This window comes from Carettochelys insculpta, chromosome 15 (assembly GCF_033958435.1).
Source record: "Carettochelys insculpta isolate YL-2023 chromosome 15, ASM3395843v1, whole genome shotgun sequence".
Lineage (NCBI taxonomy): Eukaryota > Metazoa > Chordata > Testudines > Carettochelyidae > Carettochelys > Carettochelys insculpta.
In genome coordinates, this window is record NC_134151.1 from 22,485,951 (window position 1) to 22,508,148 (window position 22,198).

General features: G+C 42.4%; 1 protein-coding gene across 5 annotated transcripts in view; it reads left to right on the forward strand.

Annotated features, from left to right (window-relative positions):
• Positions 1-1,173: 1,173 nt before the first annotated feature.
• SHROOM1 (shroom family member 1) overlaps positions 1,174-22,198 on the forward strand; it is an 86,366-nt gene continuing 65,341 nt past the window's right edge. For 4 of the 5 annotated variants that reach the window (XM_075009794.1, XM_075009795.1, XM_075009791.1 and 1 more), the window contains exon 1: positions 14,108-14,284. The gene's annotated coding sequence lies outside the window, so the exon portion shown is untranslated. Of the gene's footprint in view, positions 1,190-14,107; positions 14,285-22,198 lie in introns of those variants that run through there. The other variant, XM_075009792.1, reaches the window with a different exon arrangement.

Genomic DNA, 22,198 nt, shown 5'->3' on the forward strand with positions numbered 1-22,198 from the left:
AAAACCAGAAAACTCATAACACTTGAGGTAACTAAAAATCAATGAATGTTAAAAACCTTATTTCTTTTTTCCCCCAGATCCTATTTGTTTATTTTTCTGTAGGTTCGCTTATTCTAGTTTTATTCTCTTTTTGTTTCCCTTCTGAACTCTCATGCCTTGGCTCACCACTGTGAGTTGCAAATATTGAAAGCAAATTGTTAGCTCCAAGCAGAGACAATGAGAAGTCCTGTGGCCCCTTATGGACTAACAGATGTTTTGGAGCATAGATGCACTTCATCAGACATGTATGTGACAAAATGGGTCTTTGCCCATGAAAGCTTATGCTCCAAAACATCTGTTAGTCCATAAGGGGCCACAGGAGCTCTCGTTTTTGCAAACACAGACTAACACGGCTACCCTTCTGATACTTTCCAAGCAGAGAGGTTTTTAAATTTAAATTACAATAAAAACAAAATAAAAATATCCTTGCTCTAACAACACCTATCTTTTTTTTTTGCCATTGCTACCTGACCACACCAGGAGAAGCACTAATTACAGTGTAAAGTAACTGATTTATAGCTATCATTTGCTGTTAACATGCTTCTTGTCTTTCATTTCTCTTCAAACACGAATGCCAGTCTTAGAGAAATGGAACAGAAAAGTAATTGTGGTGATAGTGCCCTCAGATTACCTTTCAATCCCTAAGTAAAGCCCTTCTCCTTCCAATCTGAACTCTAAGCATCCAAATAATCAGGGTGCTTGTCAATCACTACCAGCTATCTATGGAATGTGCTCCTAAAGACCTCTACTAGAGCACTATTGATTATGTCTGGAATGTATGGAACTGCATGTTGCTAAATGTGTCTAATTGGGATTTTCTTTATTTTATTAGGCTAATACCTGAGAGAATCTCCGTTCTTGTCAGTTTTTAATTACAGCCATGTTATCAGTAGTATGGTAAAATGTCACCCCATTGTTTAACGTTCCTGTGTCGGTGTTTCCAAGAAAGGAATGCTAGTACATAGAAACCTTAATTAATTTACAAAATGTCAGGCTAGCATACTTTCACTCAGATTGGAGGGTTAATTATAAAACTGATTAGGATTATATTCAGCTCAATGTCTGCATACCAGAATAATGTAACCTTGTTTCTTTTGCCTTCTCACAGCTGATTACGTTATGATAAAAGGAGAGTACTGCCACTTCTAAGGTCAGTTCAATTTAACAATTTTGTTGTGTGGATTGGTTAATACTTCCATACATTTTTTAAATAGTGCCCATCAACCAACATGCTAGCATCACACCATTCCAACAGTTCGTAACTTCTAGGTGCTGAGCAGTGTTCCCTGTAAACTGATGCTTGTGTGGCCACTCCGAGGTTCAAATACTGCCCAGCTGATTGGCAGAGCACCCAGAACTAGGATTTTTTTTCTACTGGTGGTGCATATTGGCACATGCCTTGGTGCACATTAAATAAATTATTCTGCACATGGGTGGAAAAAATCTACATATGGATGGAAAATATTAGAAGGAGCATTGGTGCTGAGTGAGGTAACAATAAATCTTTTACTGCAATTTTATCTGGTGGATCCCTAGTAAAATCTCAGGTATTCTTATGCATACACTGCCCTGTGAGATGACAACGGTTTTAAAACATGCAGGTTGGAAATTATAGCTATTGGGTGGACTGGCTGTCTCACGGAAGTATAAATGAGCTAGAGAGGCCTATATACCTTAGTTAACAGATGTCAGAAGTGCCCTGAAAATTACCATTGTTTGCTGGCCTGTGTGAAATGAATTGCTCTTTCCAATGGTCAGTTGTCTCAGTCACCAAAAGCCGGGTGTCCAATCTGGCCCCTTGTTAGTGAACATCACAGAGAAAATATGAACCGAATGCACCATACAGTGTGATTGCCCTGTCACCTTTTTTCAAATTTCCACCAATGCACTATCCAAGATGCAGCTCCATTGATGGCAGCAACAGTGGGGTCACTCATATAAACAACTGGCAGTTAAAATGTTGTGTTGTCTAACCATGTTCATAGCAGGTCTAGATCACATGAGGCCAGGTTTTCAAAAGATTTGGGGATTACATTTTCAAGCATTTAGTACCCTCAGTTGGGACTAAATTTTCAAAAACACTCAGCAGCTCCCTGGTCTGACCTTTAAAAAATGTCTGTCTACCAGGCTGTCACAGTCTGACTGTTGTTTCTGAGGCTAGGGGCTGAGCTTTTTGGAAAATCTAGTGCATAATATCAGAGGCTTTGTGGCCATGCTAATATCTTCCTGAGGAGGCAGCCATAATTTAGGGCAGCTCTTTTACTACCTGCTTTATCCAGCAGGTTGCACTTGTCCCTGGAACTGCCTAGAAAAGAGAGTGCAAAGATGGTCTTAAAGCCACCATGGCTCTTCCTCCCACAGAGCTGCAGCACAGAATGTCAGTTATGAGCAGAGCAGCCTCAAGCAAGTGCACCCTGCGGCTGACCATGTTTTAGCCATTCTGTGCACATGCACTTCATTCCTGGTAATTAGCCACTTTTATTGTGGTGTGTGGAGTTTTGAAGAACTGTTGTGACTTGTGACTGTAGTTACTGAATCCTAAATGCCTACGTTCTGGAGCCAGGATTCAAAGAGAATGGTCACCTGGAAGCAACTGAATGTGGAGGGTGAACCAGTAAGAAAAATAGATGATACAGTAAACTCATATCTGGCATGCTATTATCCAGAACTCTCAAATAACCAGCATTTTAACCACAGGTACATTTTAGTTACTTTTTCCATAAGTACAGTACAGTGAAAGTAAATACAAATAAACACAGTATAAGTACACAGTGTACAATACTACTGTTGTTGGTAAATAAAGTACTCTGCATACATTCTTGTTTATTTCTTAAGATTGAATCTTGTTTTTCTTTACTGTTATGCATAGCTAGGTATACCTCTCTGTTTTCCAGAATATATGATTATCCGGCATCCTCCCTGGTCCTGGGACTGCTGGATATGAAAGTGTTTACTGTACATGAGACTAGCTGTGGCTTGAAAGCAAGGATGTCTCTTCCGATGCTAAGAATTCATTTTACTATTGTTCTAATCTAATAGAATTGTTGCTGTCAACTGAAAAAGACGTGATTAGTTACTGGAAACATGACATTCATGAGCACTATAATCTCTCAGAGTAGAAAACTGAAACATGAAGATAAGTGTTTTGGAAAAGTTATCAGACTGTAATTAACTTGTCAGTAAGATGTCGTGAAACGTTTTTTTTTACAAAAACCGAACCCAACAAAATGTCCCCATTATTATTTAAAAAAATCCCAGTTCATCAGTTGTCTGCATTTAAAGAAATATTGCCCTGCAGCATTTGCAAAAAAAGACCCTGATCCTGCAGTCATGCGGAGTCCATGGAGCCTCACTAAGATTGATAGAGCTCTACCTGAGTGTGAGGTTTTGCCCTTTGCATGTGGTTACATTTGTGTCCAAAAAGAACATGAAAATGAAATTGGTTATTAACAAAAGTTATACTGACAAACTACTTTCCTTGGCCAAGATAAAATAAAAGCAAAAATTAAACAGCATGTGCTCTACAAAAATTTGGACCTGTAGAAGGATTTTTAAAAACACTTATTTTCAAACAAACAAACAATGCCTATTGTCTGTTTTAATGCTTGAAAAGTCTGTTCACTATATATGATGAGAAAATGTTTCTTTTGAGTTGAAAGTTTCTCTTTTTACAAATATGCCAGCTAAAAACCAGTAGAATAATGTATCAGGTATTTCAAAAGCCTAACCATACATATGTATATAGTGGAACAGGGCCAAGTGGCGCAGAGGGGCTGACATACCTGGGCTGGGGGAGTAGGGCCATGGCCAGGAGCAGCAGGACCTGGACTTGGCTAGGGCGGCTGCTCCAGTGAGATGTGGATACTCTGGGGCCTCCTGCCTGGTCTCCCTGTACCTGTGTCAGACGCTGTACCCTGCCACTGCCCTGCGTTTCCCTGCAGTGTAGCAAATAGGGATCGCTCATCCCCTGGGCCTAGCTGGCTCTGCAGTCCCGGGCCGGGGCTGAGCAGCCCTCTTTGCTTGAGCTGTTTGCCTGCTAAGTGTCTGGCTCCATGCCCTGGAGAGAGCGTCTCCGGTCCCCAGTGCACCAAGCTGGGGCGAGGGCTTGGGTTAGCAGGGGGCTTGGGGCGGCTGGGTTCCGGGGGGCTGAGGGTAGGTTTGTCTGCAGGGGGCTGGGGCAGGGACCAATAACAGGTTCAAGGAGCTGCCTGTCCAGAGCTCAGCATCTCGCTCCCCTGTGTGCTTGGCACAGATCTCCGAGCGAGGGCACCAGTGAGGAGCCAGGACAGAGCTGGGGGGCTGTGACAGGGGACCAGGCCTGCATTGGTTATTACAGGGGACAGGGGAACACCCCTTCACACAGGGCCCTGCTGCGGGTATGGGGGCCCTGCAGCTCTCCCTGGCCTGGCCTGGCCTGGCCAGAGCTGCATCAGGCCAGCTGCTTTGTGCCTTCCCTGGTGGCTCCCCCATAGCTGCCCCTTGGCAGGCACCTGGGGATGCCCTGCAGGAAGGCGCCCAGTCCCCCCTGCTTGCCTTTCGCTGGGCCTGTGGCAGGGTCCTGGGGGCGGCGGTGCCTAGCCAGGCAGTTCTAGTGGGACCGGGGCTGGGTGTCAGTGCAGGGCAATGGTGGCAGGGGCGTGTCCGAACCCAGCTCTGCAGACAGCCGGATGAGCTGCAGCCCATCCACATGGGGACAGCTGGGGTCCCTGGCAATCCCCCAGCCTGCGGCTCACTCCCCTTCCTTGTGGTGGTGCTGTCACGGCGAACCTCCCAGAGTCACAGGCTGCACTCTCTGGGCCGGCTCACAGCCAGGACCACCAGCCTGGGCAGGAGCAGGGCCGGCAGGTGCCCCACAGCAGCGCTGTGCTCTGTACCCAGCCTGCAGCATGCCAGGTCGGGCTGGGGTGAGGGCCAGGGTGACTGGCACAGGTGCCCCTGGCATTGCGGAGGCCTCGGGCACAGCACTCGGGCTGCCCTGCACGCTGGCAGCTGAGGGGCTGTCTGCCATGCTCCAAACGCCCCAAGATTCCCGCGGTGCCAGAGAGCAGTGGCTGAGACTGAGCGCTTGGCCCCTTGGCGCTCCCCCAGGCCAGGGAACGATGGGACACTGCCTCGGACAAGGAGGGGTTTGTTCATGGGCAGAGCCAGTAGCTGGGCTGCCCCCACGGGCCGCAGTCCAGGGCTGCAGACACTGTGGGGCTCCCCAGGCTGCCCTGGGCCTTTCTTCAGCCCTGCAGACCAGCCAGCAGGGGGGCCTTGCTTGAGTTCCTTCTCTGGCCATTCTTCCACTCTACTTTGCACTGGTTAGGCCTCAGTTGGAGTATTGTGTCTGGTTCTGGGCACCACAGTTCAAGAAAGATGTGGAGAAATTGGAGAAGGTCCAGAAAAGAGCAACAAGAATGATCAAAGGTCTAGAGAGTGTGACCTGTGAAGAAAGGCTGAAAGAATTGGGCTTGTTTAGTTTGGAAAAGAGAAGGCTGAGGGGAGACATGATAGCGGTTTTCAGGTATCTAAAAGGGTGTCAAAAGGAGGAGGGAGAAAACTTGTTCTTCTTGGCCTCTGAGGATAGAACAAGAGGCAATGGGCTTAAACTGCAGCAAGGGAGGTTTAGGTTGGACATTAGGAAAAAGTTCCTAACTGTCAGGGTGGTCAAACACTGGAATAAATTGCCTGGGGAGGTTGTGGAATCTCCATCTCTGGAGATAGTTAAGAACAGGTTAGGTAAGTGTCTATCAGGGATGGTCTAAAAAGTACTTGGTCCTGCCATGAGGGCAGGGGGCTGGACACCATGACCTCTCAAGGTCCCTTCCAGTCCTGGTATTCTATGATTCCATTACTATAGTAGTTTCCCTCCCCAGAGTGTTCACAGACTGTATTGCCTATGCTCTCCTCCCACATATATCTGAACTGAAGACTTTCTTCATCTTCCTCAAGTTTAATAGTCTTTCAGTACTTCACCCAGGGGATGTGAGAAAGAGAGGTGAAGCAAGATGTGTGCTCTTAACACAAAGGAAATGGGAAAGGGAAGAATTTATGTGTTATAGTAGTATTAGTTCTAAAAGAACAAGCAGATGTTCCTCCTAAGACACGTGCTTCTTCCTCATAGTCTGTCATATTAAAGGGTCACTCTCAAATTAAAAAAATATTTTTAAAAAACCTTCTGAGTCTGATCCAGCAGACACCTCTATTATTACTAATGTTGTCATCAGAAGTGATTCAGCTGAAGTCAGCAGGCTAGACCTGGCAGTAAGCACTATGGCCGTATTATGTATTTGCAGGATCAGCCGCAAACACCTTTAAGTATGACAGTACCAAGAGTTGAGATTATTAAAACTGAAAAAAGTGCAAATACTTTTTGCCACTTGGCTCGTTGTTTAGGTTTTCCATCAGCCTGTGCAGAGATGGTGGACTAATGAGCTTTCCTTTTGTTCTAGTCAATGTCAGTTTCTGGTTTCCTGCACTAGTGCAATGTTGAAAAGTTTGGATTGTAAACATAACAGAGGAATGTGCGTTTGCTGTAAGAATGGAATTGAACAGTCATAGAAACAATTTAGCTGGACTGAAGCTGGATCTCTCTCCCTGCAAGCAGTCATGCGTTAACTCTTAACTCTCATTCAAGTAGTCCTGTTAAAGCTCAAAGTGGTAGCCATGTTAATCTGTAGCTTCACAGATGAGTGTTCGTGATATTAAGGATTTGGGTTTTTTTCCTTAAATAAAAATCAAAATCTCAGCCAAATTAGAACTGATCACATTCCTTTAAAAATCCACACTATTATTAGACTCCTGCCTGGTCTTCTAGTGCCTTATATGTCTTGTTCTGTTATTAAATTTAAGATTCTTCGGGCAGGAACCAGGCCTTCCCATATTTTTTCATCTAGAATTATACTAATGACAGTGGTCAGTAAGTTTGTCTGCTAATGGTTTTTAAATTTCCGTAAACGAGAACTGAAGAATGTGCAGCTTTGCCCTGTAGTTAGGTACTGAGGTATGTTTGTTTCCACAAGAGAGCAAAAGCATTAGGCACAGGTATAGATGTTTGGCCATGATAAACAAGGGTTTTAATTCTAGTTCACTGAGCCAATTCACTGGACTTTGAAATGCAAGAGATGTCAGGTGTTTTCTGCAGAGTCCATTAATATCTTCTATAGAAGCTTAATTTGCTGTACCCTCACAAATGTCTTAATCATGCTGTTGCTATACAGCAGGGAGCAGTGGCAATTTCCAGAGAACTGTGTGTTTAGAAATAAGAGGAGTAAAAAATAAAATAAACACTAATCACTGAGCTATGGGATAATCTGATGGCTACTGTTCAGGCTGTTCCACTATGGATACAGGGTCTCTCTGCATCAATAGCTGCTCCACTATGGATAAATATTTGAAGACGCATTGGATGAGAGAGAAAGTAAACGAGTGATTCTGTAATCTGGTGACTAAATAGCACAGCTATTGTTACCGATATGTTCAAAATGCAGCCACATAAGGTACCACAAAATTGCCCCAAATTTCATGGTGCCCTATGCAGCTGCATAGTGCATGTGGACTCCAGCTATCACCAGCCCCGTTCCCCTAGCTGCCTGCCCTTGGCTCAGTGCTGGTCCAGCCACCCCATTCCCCAGCCACCTGCCCCTTGCTCAGCACTGGTACAGCAGAGCTCAGACCCATCCCCCCAACCACTCCCTTGCTCAGCACCAGCCCAGCAGCCCGTATCCCATTCCCCATTTTGCCCCCAGTCCATCACCAGTTTGGCCATCTCACTGCCCCATCCCCTGGCCGTACTCCCAGGGCTCAGCAGCTGGTCCCAGCTCACCAGGTGACAGCAAGCAGCCCTCTCAGGCTGGAGGACTCTGATGGAACAGGGGGCAGCCATGCAGTGGGCAACTGGACAGAAGTAGTGCTTTCTCTGTAAAAGGGCCACTTCTCTCCACCTGCTGCTACTCCTGCACCTCCTCCCAGCCCTGCTTCAGGCTGCCAACTTTTCCCTTCCACCACAGGAGGAAATTCAGAGATATTCACATGCCACCCAGCTGATAAGCAGGGCACCCATAGCTAGCGTTTTTGTTTCTACTGGTGGTACACATTGGCTCATGCCTTGGTGCACATCAAATTTATTCCACACAAAGGTGAAAAAAATCTGCACGTGGATGGAAAAGATTGGAGGGAACATGGGAGAGGGGGACACCTCCCCCAACATAGCCATGCCAACACCAGTGAAATTTATGTTGGTCATGCTGGAAAAGTGGAACGATAGAGAGATCACATGGCTTGTCTTGATTCACCCAGGAAGGCTACAGCATAACAGCAAAGTTATTTTGAAAAAACAGACACTATTTTTAAATAACTTGGCTAGCATCTGCACTACGCACCTGCTATTTTGAAATAAATTCAAAATAGTGGGTGTGTTATTTTGAAATCAGTAAACCTCATTTCAGGAGGAATAACCCCTATTTCAAAATAAGCCATAGTGTACCCAATGGCTCTATTCCAAAATAGGTGCTATGTGTGTGGACAATGTATTATGAAGTAGCTAAGTGCTATTTCAAAATGCATTTTTATGTGTAACGGTATTATTTCAAAATAAGCTATTCCAGAATAGCTTATTTTGAAATAAGGCTGCTGTGTAGATGTAGCCCAAGCGAGCTGAGAATTTTTTAAAAATGAAGTTTTACCTCTCATTCCCTGCTCTGATTACTAGCCTGAGATACCATTAGATTCCCAACATTTTCTGCTCAATGTCTTAAAATAATTATATATATAGGTACCTAACAGACTTTTCAAACGTTAAAAAATAATGTGGACGCAGTTGAATATACATTGTTCACAGCAGGTATCTCGCCTTTCCTCTATACATCTGCTTAAGTCACAACATCAAAATGATCAAATGGTCTGTTTTCATCACTAATATTTAGATTCACTAAAAACAAGATTTTAATTTACTTCCTCATGCTTCACAGTCATTGACATTGGATAAGGATCTGCTCACCAATGGCAGTCTCACCTCTAATTTTTTGTGTTACTTACATGTATATGTAGCACTTTACATCATGAAGAACACTGTGCAGGTGTTAACAGATACAATACAAATATAGATTATTACTATTCCTCATTTTCCATATGACAAAACTGTGGCACACAGAGAGGTGAAAGGGTGTGCAGCAGTTAGTGTAAAGCTGGGCTAGAACTCCAGAGTTTCTGGTGCTCATATTGTCTTCCTGTCTCTTTGTCTAGAATTACTGTAAATTCTTGACCAAAATAACCTTTATGATAAATGACCTGGTGGAAACTTTGGGCAGAGTAATTGTTTGTTCTGTATTTCAATAGTTGTGTTTAGTGACTTAATAAGTGATAGCATGGGAAGAATTTCACTTCATCCTGTTGTGAAAACATACAATTAGCGAGTAGGTGTTTGGAAGTTTAAGTAACTGAAAACTGGAGCAAATACTAGGCTGTCAGTAGCAATATGAGTATAACTGTGTTATCTTTACCAAACCTCTTCAGTTTAAGAAGAGGGGAGATATATGGTTTTGAAGTATGTTTTTAGAGCTCTTCAATATCAAGGGCTTAATTCACATCTCAGTTACACATGACTTTCCTTTTGAAATTCATTAAGGAAAAATGTGGGCTACTCCACATTAGGGCATTTAATTAGACTGTTACATTTTTGGCTTGTTAAGCAACCCCACAGGATGCACCCACTAAAAAGCATAAAGAGGTTCAGAAGTTACATTTCCAAACTCTTTTATTCTTAGATTTGTCTGGAAAAATCAACAATAGTGGAGACATGGACACTTATGGTCACAAACTCACTTGCTATATAGTAACAGACAGATAGCCATGCTAGTCTATATACTATGAAGACAAAAAAGCAGTCCAGTACCACTTTAAAGACTAAAAAATAATTTATTAGGTGATGAGCTTTCGTGGGACAGACCCACTTCTCAGATCATAGCCATACCAGAATAGATTCAATATTTAAGGCACAGAGAACCAAAAATAGTAATCAAGGTTGACAAAGCAGAAAAATTATTATCAAGGTAAGCAAATCAGAGAGCAGCGGGGCAGAAGGACCAACACCAAAAGAAGAAGAACTCTGTGGAGTCCCCCGACGGTTGTAGTGAAAGTCTGGATTTCTACGTACAATGCTTCCACAACCGTGCTCACACTGACATTATACGCAAACAACGCCAAGTGAGACACAATCTGAACTATGCTGAACACTATGCTGTCCAGAGTCTCAAAAATAACTCAGACATTACAATCAAACTAGCTGACAAAGGGGGTGCTGTTGTCATCATGAATAAGTCAGACTATGAACAGGAGGCAGCCAGACAACCCTCCAACACCAAATTTTACAGACCTCTCTCTGCTGATCCCACTTTGGATTTCCAAAAGAAATTACAGCAGCTACTTAAGGAACTCCCTGCTGCTACTCGGGACCTTATTCACTCAGACAGACCATCTGACCCCAAACCTGGATTATTCTATTTACTTCCCAAAATCCACAAACCTGGAAACCCTGGACGCCCTATCATGTTGGCAACCCTTACCACTGGAATATCCAGTTACGTAGAGAACCTCCTCAAACCCTATGCCACCAACACTCCCAGCTATCTCCGAGATACCACTGACCTCCTGAGGAAATTACAGAACTTCGGAAAAGTTCCATGACAACCCCACCATGTATGTAGAGGTTCTGTACACTAATATTCCACACAAAGACAGATTACAAGCGATCAGGAATACCATCCCTGATGTCACCACAGCCAGTCTGGTGTCTAACCTCTGTTACTTTGTTCTCACCCACAATAATTTCCAATTTGGGGACAATTTATACCTCCAGATTAGTGGAACCGCTATGGGCACCCGCATGGCCTCACAATATGCTAATATATTTATGGCTGACCTGAAACAACGATTCCTCAGCTCTCGTCCCCTATTACTCCTCCTTTATTTACGATACATCGATGACATCTTTATGATTTGGACCCATGGCATAGAGACTCTGGTAGAATTCCACAGAGACTTTAACAATCTGCACCCCACCATCAACTTATGCCTTGACTACTCCACACGAGAGACACATTTCCTTTACTCTACAGTACAAATCAAGAATGGCCTGATCAGTACCACACTCTAACAGAAACCCACTGATTGCTATACTTAACCTACATGCGTCTAGCTTCCATCCTATGCACACAACTAGATCCATTGTTTACAGTCAAGCCTTAAGGTACAATCACATTTCCTCTGATCCTACTGACAGAGACTGAAAACTACAAGACCTCTATCAAATATTCATTAACCTGAATTACCCACCAGGAGAAATAAAAAAACAAATTGATGGGGCAGACGAATACCCAGAGACCAGCTGCTCCAAGATAGGCCCAAAAAAGCCAAGAACAGAACACCACTGGTCGTTAGCTACACTCCCCAACTCAAATCACTGCAACACATTATTAAAGACCTACAACCTATCCTTAATCAGGATGCCACGCTCCAGAATGCCCTAGGTGACAGGCCTGTTCTCTCCTATAGACAACCTCCCAACCTTATGAGGATCCTCACCAACAGCCACAGTCTATACCACAGGAACACCAGTCCTGGAACTTTTCCTTGCAACATGGCCAGTTGCCAACTTTGTCCACATATCTATTCTGGAGATACCGTCACTGGACCTAACCAGGTTATTCACAGAATCACGGGCACATTCTCATGTTCCTCAACTAACATCATATATGCCATCGTGTGCCAACAATGCTTTGTATATTGGAGAGACTTCAAACTCTCACAGACAAAGAATTAATGGGCATAAAACAGACATAAAAACACTCCTGATTCGCAAACCTGTCAGCCAGCACTTTAATGGAGTGGGCCATTCTGTTAATGACCATTCTGTTCATGACCCGAAAGTCTGTGTTTTACGGAAAAGGAATTTTCACAACTGTTTGGAAAGAGAGGCTGCTGAACTCTCTTTTATATTCAAATTCGACGCATTAACACCTGGTTTGAACTGGGATAACAATTTTCTAGCTCATTATAGGGGCTCTTTTACATACTTTTCTTTATCTAATTCTTGAGTCCCATCCCCGACCTTCTGCCCCTCTGCCCTCTGATTTGCTTACCTTGGTAATAATTTTACTGATTTGTCAACCTTGATTACAGTTTTTGGTTCTCTGTGCGTTAAATGTTGAGTCTGTTCTGGTATGGCTATGATCTGAAGAAGTGGGTCTGTCCCATGAAAGCTCATCACCTGATACATTATTTTGTTAGTCTTAGAGTGCTACTGGACTGCTTTTTTGTTTTCACTTCCTACATGCCTCAGAACAACTATAATAGCATAACATCTTACAGTCATTACGAACCTTAGACTGATTTGAGCCGGACAGTTAAGGTGAAAGAGTCTGTGAACATTTAGTAATGCTATTTGCCATCCAGTACCTTACAAAATTATCTTTTTAAGAACATCTGTAGTTCATCTACTGAACTGGTATCAGTTAAATGTGATAGTCCCTCAACATGTGTGCACAAAAAATGTAATAGAGTGAGATGGATTTTGTAAAAGTTGTCTATCTCTGTTTAAAGTCCTAGATATATAGCAATACCACAGTGTGCACAATTTCAATTTGTTCATTAACGCGAGTTAAGTGCAAATCTAAAGCACTCCAGCCCCCAGCTCCTCCAACTGGGAGAAGCAGGGGTGAAGCTCTCCATGGTTCCCAGTGTCGGGGAGCTTGGAACCAGGCGGCAGCCTGGTCAGTTCCCCTGCATTATGCAGGAAATTTGCCTTATGTGGGAGTTGCAAAAATGCAACCCCCAAGTAAGTCAGGGGTCTACTGTACTCAGAACAGGTGAGCATGCTCTCTTTGGATACTCTGCTACTCTGGAAAGATCCCCTCTGGATTCCTGCTTCGAACTTTGGAACAACAAAAGTGGAGAATGGTCCTCAAATAATCCTTCCATGTATTATAAGTGTTATGTAAAAGCCTAATGCCAGTGAGTGAGGAGGCTCCTGGGTTAACTTCAGGCAGATACCATCCAATTCAGCTGTTCATTCCTCACTACTGGCTCTCAGGTCTGGTCTACACTAGGAGATTATGTCTTATTCAGATGAGCTTTGGCATGGAGTGTGCAGGGGATTCAGGACTTTATTGCTGTGTGTGGGGATGAAGCTGTGGTCGCAGAACTACAAAGCAGCAAAAGAAATGCAGACATCTATGGCAAGATCTCACAGAGCATGGTGGAAAATGAATACACCAGGGATGTCCAGCAGCGCTGCAGTAGCTCAGGCAGGCATACCAGAAGACAAAGGAAGCAAACGGAAGTTCTGGGTTGTGGCTGCAAACGTGCCCTTCTATGAGCAGCTAGTTGGCAAGGGATTCTAGGAGGGACCCAACCACTGTCCCCAAAGTCCATGGACAGACACTAGGTGCTTAACCCAGAGTGTGAGGCGGGACGTAGGAGGAACTGTGGGATAGTTTTTATTACTTTTTTTTAAACTGGTGTTTCCACTCTTAGGGCAGTGGAGCAGCAGAACAATGTATGGATTCTGAGGCTGCTTCTCCTTTAAGCCTTAACTGTCCACCATTAGTAAAGGAAATGGAAGAGGCAAGCTCAGAGTGCATGCATAACAACAGTACCAGTCCTGGCCACAAACTCCAGATCCCATCCGTTCTGGGAATTTTAACTTGGATCCATCTCTCAGCTTATCTAAAAGACTAATCATCCCAGGTTCCTTCTTTAGCTCGGTTGCTCCTCAGTGGAGTGAAGGTGGTAGGAATATGTGGCTGTCCTACATACTATTTCTGCACCTTGTACGTCTAACCACTGCATCTTCCCGTTAGCACTGTAATCAGTGGCACGAATTGCCTGTTACTCTTTTGCTCTTTGTTGCGCGTTCCCCCTCCTTTTGCACGAGGAGATCTGGGTCACGTTGAAATGCTTCTACTCTGACGCCAGAGCTTCAGGTTCCTTATTCTAACCCCACCTACCCTCGTCTGATTGGATAGGGGGCTCTTCCAGTTACCTTTACGTTCTAATAGTAGCAGAAACTGGAAGAGTTTAATCTGTGGTTCAGACTAACTAGGAAGAGCTCCATCCAGCCTGCCTGTGGCTGTGTGAAGGGCTGACTAACCGCAAGCCTTTGCTACGTGCTGGCACTGCAGGGAAACAGCACCGTCTGGCTGAGTTAGCGAAAGACAAGCTGGCCCTGGGAAGCACAAAGGGAGAGCCGTCCGCTAGTGGGATGCAGGTAATTATGTTTGTTTGCAAGCAGGGCTCAGGGCTGCTGATTTGATGAATGCTCCTGAGGACTACCCAGTTACACGCATTACACCAATTGGTTCTAATTCCTGTAAGTGTGAGTGTGCATGGCTGGAGGGAATTGGCCTATGTAAAGTGAAGGGAAAGCTACAGAGGTGGATGAATTTAGTGATGCTTGGAACGAGGTGGGAGAAAGGGCATCGAGGTGATGACAACAATGCAAAGTTCGGTGATCCTGCATGTTTGGGGATATTTGGCATTTTTGGAAAATTTGACTTTTTAAGCTAGCCTGTTGCATGTGATTTACTACGAAGTGTTAACACCACAGTACAGCCCTGATCCCTTAAAAAGCCGTGGGAGGAGGGGATTTTTGTGTGTTTGCAATGTTTTGTTTCCTGGTCATATGTTTTTTTTTACCAGTTTTTCAGTATTAAACAAGTAATGACATTATCAGAAGTGTAACAATGTCTGTTAATAACAGAGGAACATTTAGAAAAATTATATGTGAAAAGAATCCTTTTATAGCTCAGAATGCTGCTAATCCAATATGTTATGATCATATAATTCCGGCCATTTGGTTCATATATACACTCCTTTCAGTCGCTGATTTGAACGTTTATAATTCATTTTAAAGTCTTGTGTTACACACTTATATCCTATAAAAATCAGAAGGGCAATAATGGACTTGAAATGTTTCTTCCTGTTTTGCAGAAACCCATTAACTAAATGCTCATGTCAGAAATAAATCTCTATAGCAGTCTGTTATGCCACTGTTGCAGGAACTGAGCGGAGTTATGTAGAAACAACAAATATTTCTTCACAATGCTGTGGAAAGCAGCTCATAATAGAGCAGCAGTTTATTTTGCCCTTTAAAATATTTTTCACAAATGGGTAATTTAAAAAATTAACTACTCAGAATTTCAAAATGTTGTGCATGTTAATGTGAAACTAAATGTCAAAAAATTTTGAAATTCAAACTTTAAAAATATCTTGGTACATTGTTTTTAAAGAGATCCATTTTGTTGGGAAGAGGGGTTTTGATTTTATTTTTTTTTACTTGTAAATGGTCCCATTTTCAAATTAAAAGAGAAATTAGATTATACTTTTTTTGTAAAACTGATCATATTTTACAAAAATTGAGGGCAGAATTCAAAACCTGCAGAATCAAGACTCTTATTATGAATATTTTGTATACTGGGGCTGTCATTTTGCATTAGTTGATATTTAGGTATAAATTAAAATTAAATTCAAATCTTACTATCTTTCCCATGGTGAATAACACTTTAAATCCGCTAGCAACCTAAGTAAGTGTATCAGAATTTGGTCCAAAATAGGCAGAATTACAGGCTGGGTTGGTGGTACGTTCTATTGTTAAGGTTGCCTGACGACTCCCATTATAAGACCCTGTTACAACTTTACTTACAACTTCGCCAAATATTAAATAGCTAGGCAGAAATTTTCCATGCTTTGTGTCTGCCTTTTAGGTTTTGGTTTTGTTTTGAAAACTTTGGCCCAAAAAAGCTTAACCATTTCAGAGATGGCAATAGGGAAAATAGTTTCTTTTGTCCCTGTTAAAAAATTCTGACAGCTTTTATTTGAACAGCTCTAGTGATTCCCTGACTTGGAAGAGAAAGTTGAAATTCCCCAGGGAGTGGCTTTTATATCAGGGGTGTGCATTTTGCTGTTCCTTGTGAAAATTTACCCAAATTGGCCAAGTTCTGAGTGTTTGGAAAAGTGCAGTTTGCTCATACTCAGAAGCTTCTTTAATTTTAGCAGCTAAAAATCTCTTCAGAGTCCATCCTTGCTGAGAGCATGGTTCCTAGGGCTGACCAGACTGCACGTGTCTCTGCTTTATGGAGCAGCTAAGCATGCTGTGTCCCTTCTCAGCTCCTACACAGGGGTGGACTTTCCAGCTGCCATCCCCACAGAACACCAGAGCATGCTCCCTTTTGGCTCCAGGATAGGACTACAGAGGCAAAGCAGGTCTTTCCCTGTGATACCTGCTCCTGGCTGGGTTGGTGCAATGCATTGGAACTAGCAGGAAGCTTTCCGTTTCCCCTGTGCTCTCAGTAATCCCCTGCTGGTACTCAACCAGTATGGAGGAGGAGACTCCCTCATCCTAATATAGAGTGGACAAAAGATGGCCAAGCAGGAGGGGAAAGGAGTACACTACAGCTAGGGTCTGTTGAGACTGGGAGAGAAAATGGACTGGCTGGGTAAAGAGACCAGGCCCAGCATCCTTCTCCTCTGGATTTCTAAAGTTCTGGAGAAGAAAAGGCTAGGACTGGATGGTCAAGGAATCTGGATTGGAAGCCACAGGAGGGGCTGTTTCTTGTTGGACAAGGAGACTGTAACTGTGAGCTAGAGAAGAGGGAGACTGGGGTAAAGATCTGAATAAGGGGAGACAGGTTGAGTGAGAAGCCTGGGGTTGGGCGAAATAGGAGTGGGTGGCAGAACAGCTCAGAAGAGGAGCTGTGAGTGGTGGGGACTTGGTCTGGCTAGGCAAGGAAAGTGGGAGTAAGTGTGAAGAGACTGCAACTTGCAACAGTACTAAAGGGAAGATCAACCCGTTCAGGGTCAATCTTCCAGAGTTTGATTTTGTGCATCAGATAGAAATACATAAAATCAAACTATATAGGATTGGTATTCAACCCCTGGGCTCCTCGCTATCACGAGGGCATAAGTGGGAGAGTTCTCCCGTTGACCTCCCTCTGTGTAGACAGACAGGTAAGTCAATTGCAGATAAGTCGATTCTAGCTACACAATTGGCGTAGCTAGAATTGCATATCTGCAAGTGACTTACCTGCCTAGTGTAGACCAAGCCTGAGTCTGAAGGGGAAGAGTAGGACTGACTGTACAAGAGACTAGAACGGGGGTGAGAAAATTGAGTGGGGACTGGGACAGGGCAGGCAAAGAGAATAGGAGTGGAGCAATGAGCCTGAGTAGGGAATGGAAATGGAGTAGGATGGGCCCTTGTAGTAAAAAAAATATATATATATATGAAGATGTAATTGAATTAAACTCATAGGCACAAGGAGGCCCAATAAAGGTTGCACAGGCACCCTTAATCCTGATATTTCCCATTTTGGAGTGCTTGACTGCACAAATAACAGTTTTCTTGAGCACATGGTAAACTGAAAAAACAAAGGTGAAAAACCAAAATGACTCGTAATGCCAGTTATCGCATATGGATGTTAATATCTTTGAAAGTGACTCACAACAAGAAAAAAGGCTGGGTTAGAAATACCATTTATGTCAAGTCAAATCATCCCACACACATTTCAAACAGTCTTAGTAAAATAGTTTCCCATTTATGTGAGTAAGTTTCAGTTCTTTAGTATTTCAAAGTTATAATTTTATTGTTTCTCTAATTAGCCATAGAGTCCTAAGGGTTAGACAAGACCCAAATATCCAATTTAAAGCTGCGGGAATAGGGGAAGACGTGTTAACATAGTGAAAACTTTTCAGGCCTTTAAAGTAATAAAGACATAAACTTTTTTCCCCTATTTGTAAGCAATGCCTTTATAAACTAATAATGTTTGAATTTGCTCACCTGTAGAATTTGGCTAGATTCTCAGCTGGTATAAACAATGGAACTCTTCTGAAATTTATGGAATCATGCCAGTTTATGGCAGTATAAGGTCTAACCCTTTAAGAGAAAAGCATTACAAAAAAATGGATTTCCATGCTTAGAATTGATTACAGTAGCCGAGAGCTGTACAGTTAAGGAGACCTACATTCCCTGTCTACTGAGCTTAAGTTCATCAATATGCTTTGCTCATTTTTCATCACAGTAGAATCTGTAGAAATTTAAACCTCCTTGAAAATGGGATTACATTAGTTTCAGTAGTATGTGAAAGATAAATTACTTTGGATATTTCTTCTCCATATCCTCCTGGCTGATTTAGGGCCTGATTCAAGCTTATTGAAAGGCTGTCAGTGACCTCATTGGGTCTTTGAATCAGGCTTTTAAAAATCTTTTAAATGCAAATTAGCTTTCAGTGTGGAATAAAATAATAGAAGACTGGAAGGAATAGAACAAATATGAAATTTGTTGGCTCTGTAAGTAGACACTTAAAGATTAATGTCCTCCCTAGATTACTATTTTTGCTTCAGTGCATTCCTGTTTCTGTATCTGATGTGATGTTAACAACAAGACAAGATGTGCCATTAAAATTTATATGGAAACAAAAAGGGACAAAAGTGAGTTGTAAAATTCCCTCTAAAGCAACAGAGAGGGTTGTACAACTTTCCCTAATTTAGCTTATTTCATTATATTATGCACCACAGTTAAAAAAAATGTGGCCATTTGGGCTAGCCATGGATTACCCAATACTGGATAAAACTTGAACATGGCTGGGGTCCAGTTATAACTATTTGTACTAACTTGAGTTAAAAAGAAATATAGGTCACCAAAAATAAAAAGTCACCCAATCATCTAGGCCACCTTAGCTGCTCTGGACAAATTGTCTAAATTTCTGTCACCAAAGCTCTTTCTCTCTTATCTACTTGTTTAGGAAATATTGGTGTGACTACTCATGGGTGAGAGTCGGGAGTGAGATTACTCAGTTCAGACAGCTGTTCCTGAGTCGTGCTTTGAAATTTATACCAGGAGGTGTGTAATAATACACATAATATAAAGATTGCGTATTTACAAAGTTATTTATTTAAATATGCTATTATTAAAATCAGAAGAGGTAGCTCTGTATAGACCTCTAATCACAATTAAGCGAGCTAGAACAAGAAGTTTAGTTTCTAAGATATATACAATTTTGATTGAAAAAGATATTGATAAGCGAACAACCCAGATGAAATAATGAGAAGGGGGTTAGGACAAAGACATTGATCTGGAGCTATACATCTTCAATTTCTGTGGCTCATAAAGAAAATACTTATAAATTACTGTACAGTCACTGTCTGTGCATTGGACTCCAATTAAGATCCATTATATCTTTGCTACAGAAGTGCCCTGTCTAAGGTGTTTTTAAGTAAAGGTGAATATGTTTGCACATGTGGTGGTTCAGGCATAAAATATTTTTGGAAGAAATTTATTAAAGAGATTCATCTTGCAAAAAAATGCTGGTTTCTAGGGATCCCTTGACCTGCTTACTTGAAGGGTAACATGTTACATGTTAATCTCAATGACAAACTAATTCCTTATTTCCTTGATAGCAGCTTGACTTTGTATTACATGTTACAAAGACAATAAAATGTTTAGAAGACCAGGCCCACGGGGAAAGGGGTACAAGATTTGGCATATTTGATCGTGAGAACAGAAGACTGAGGTGAGACCTGATAACAATCCTCAAATATCTTAAGGGTTATTACAGAGGATGGCAATCAATTATTCTCTCTGTCCACTGAAAGTAGGTCAAAAAGTAGTTGGCTCAGTCCGCAGCATAGGAGATTTAGGTTAGAAAGCAGGGGAAATTATCTAACTACAAGGATACTTAAGTCTTGGGATACAGTTATAAGGGAGGTTGTAGAGCCTCCATCATTGGAACTCTTAAAGAATGGGTTAGACATGCGCTTCTCACAGATGGTCTAGGTGTGCTTAGTCCTCCCTCAGCGTGTGGAGTTGGACCAAATGACCTTTTGATGTCCCTTCCACCCCTGAATTTCTGTGACTATTGGAAAGTTGTGACCCATCTCCCCATGGAATCATGCAAGACTCTGTGTGTGTGGGGGTGTGTGTGTGTGTGTATGTGTGGTATTATATAACTGATACCTCATTTTTCTCTTACACACAAATAAGCTTATTTTGCATCCATTTGTTGAAGATTTGTATTATTAAATTAAAGTAGCATTGAAAAAATTACCCTTAAATGACAATATGATGAAGAAGCATAGCCAGAAAGAAATCCTGTCATGTAATTTTGTGGTATGAAGGGCTTATTACCATGAAAAGAATTTAGACATATTTTCAAAAATGTTGGGAAAAAGTGTGTGTGTGTGTGCTAGTCTACATGACATGCACAAAAAGATGTTAAGAAATTAAGATGGCAAAGTCAAGCACTCAGAAGTTAAGAAATAAAAAAAACCTCAGGTTGCCTGTGCAAGGGCTTACATAATAGAACATTAACCCACAACTTTCAGATCAGAAACTCTTGAAGCATCCAGAACTGAGGGTTTTGAGATGCAGATTTTTGGCTTTGCCCATTATAAGTTTGGTCCATCAAACCTGAATTTGGATTTTTGACTGCTGTTTATGTTTCTTGTGTTCATCTGAGGAGTTTTGATTCGGTTTCATTGCTACTGATAAGTGTTTAGCTACTAGACAACACGGCCAGCCCCGATTTCAGATCATATTTTGCAAAGAAACAAGAGTTAAAGTTCCTATGCTGCTTTGTACAGCGTTCTGAGAAACAGCTGATGTCTAGATTTTTCAAGCTACCTTTATTGGGTCTTCATATTAGTACCCATTTGGTCTGATAAGGAGAGTCATCCAGATCATGGTATGTGGTACTCACCCCACTCTGGCACGCTTGGAATATCAGCTGTGTGGTGTCTCAAGAGAACATAAATGCTCTACTCTTCCATATGCCAAGTGAGAATTTCAGAAACTAATGGCTCAGCTTGCATCAGGGATATGTGTTTCATTGAGTCTAAAAGATCGTCTCTACTAATTCCCCCCATTAGTAGTGTGCACATGCTCCACATAACAGGAGGATTTATGTATAAGGACTCCTCCCATTAAAGATCAGCTGAACTCACGCTACTCATGTTTATGTCTATTCCACAAATAGTGTGGTCTTTCTGCTAATGGCAAATGTTCAGTTTGCACCTGTTCATACTTCCCTCCTTCAAATCCCTCTCTGCTGCTGAACAAGGCTACTTTATATGACTCTTTCTAAGACAATGCAATTGCAGTATGAAGGCGCTGCTCTGATCTACATGCAGATCTCTGAGCCACAAGGTGGATGTCTGCCCTTCTTCCATGCTTGGACTTCCATTGGAGTTCATGAAATGAAAAATTATATTATGGGTCACACTCTGAAAACAGGAGGTGATTCTACCCAAATGCGCGCCAAACATGCCCAGATGTGCTGCCAAAAAAGTCCAAATTCTGGCTGTCAGCAGTCTGTAGAAATGCATCTTAAGTGCTCTGCAGGTACAAATTGTATGTTTGGGAGTCTGTGTGCAGGGGCCACAGAGTGTTGCTGCATTCAGATATATTAACTCTTCCATGATTTTTGCTAGAGCTCTTCTTGGCCATGGATTGTCATTCAGGGTGGGAAGCAGTGTGATCCAGGACACCACTTTCCGCTGCTTCTGTTGGTGCAGATGGTGATCTATGGCCAAAGAGAGCTGCGATTGCCTGACAGCTGTGAAGGTTCAGGTAAATATAGAGGTGGGGGCCTGCCATGGACTAACCTTGGAGGACCAGATCTAGCCCTTAGGCCAGTATTTGGCCACCCCAATCTACCTTCAGCTTCCCAGTCAATTAATTTTGTTATACCTTTTTCTGCCTGACCAACAAGCCCATTATTAATTATTTGTTTCCCACACGTTTGTAGACTGTGATTACATCACCTTTCAATCTTCTCTCCTTGAGTCTATCACTGTGAGGCAGGTTTTATAGTTCTTCAATCATTCTCCCAGCTCTTCTCTGAATACTGTAATATTTATCTACCTCGTTCTTGAATAATGGACACCAGAACTGGATACAGTACTCTAGCAGCAATTGCACTAGAGCCAAAACAGATGTTGGCTGGCCAGTGTTGCTTTGGAAGCTCATGTTCAGCTAATTGCCCATGATGACCTTCAAATCTTTTTCAGAATTTCTGCTTCCCGATTAGAGTCCACCTACATTCTTTATTCCTACATGTACATAAAACGTTTACCTGCATTAAAACACAAATTGTTTGCTTGTGCCAAGTTTACCAAGTAATCAGGATTGCTC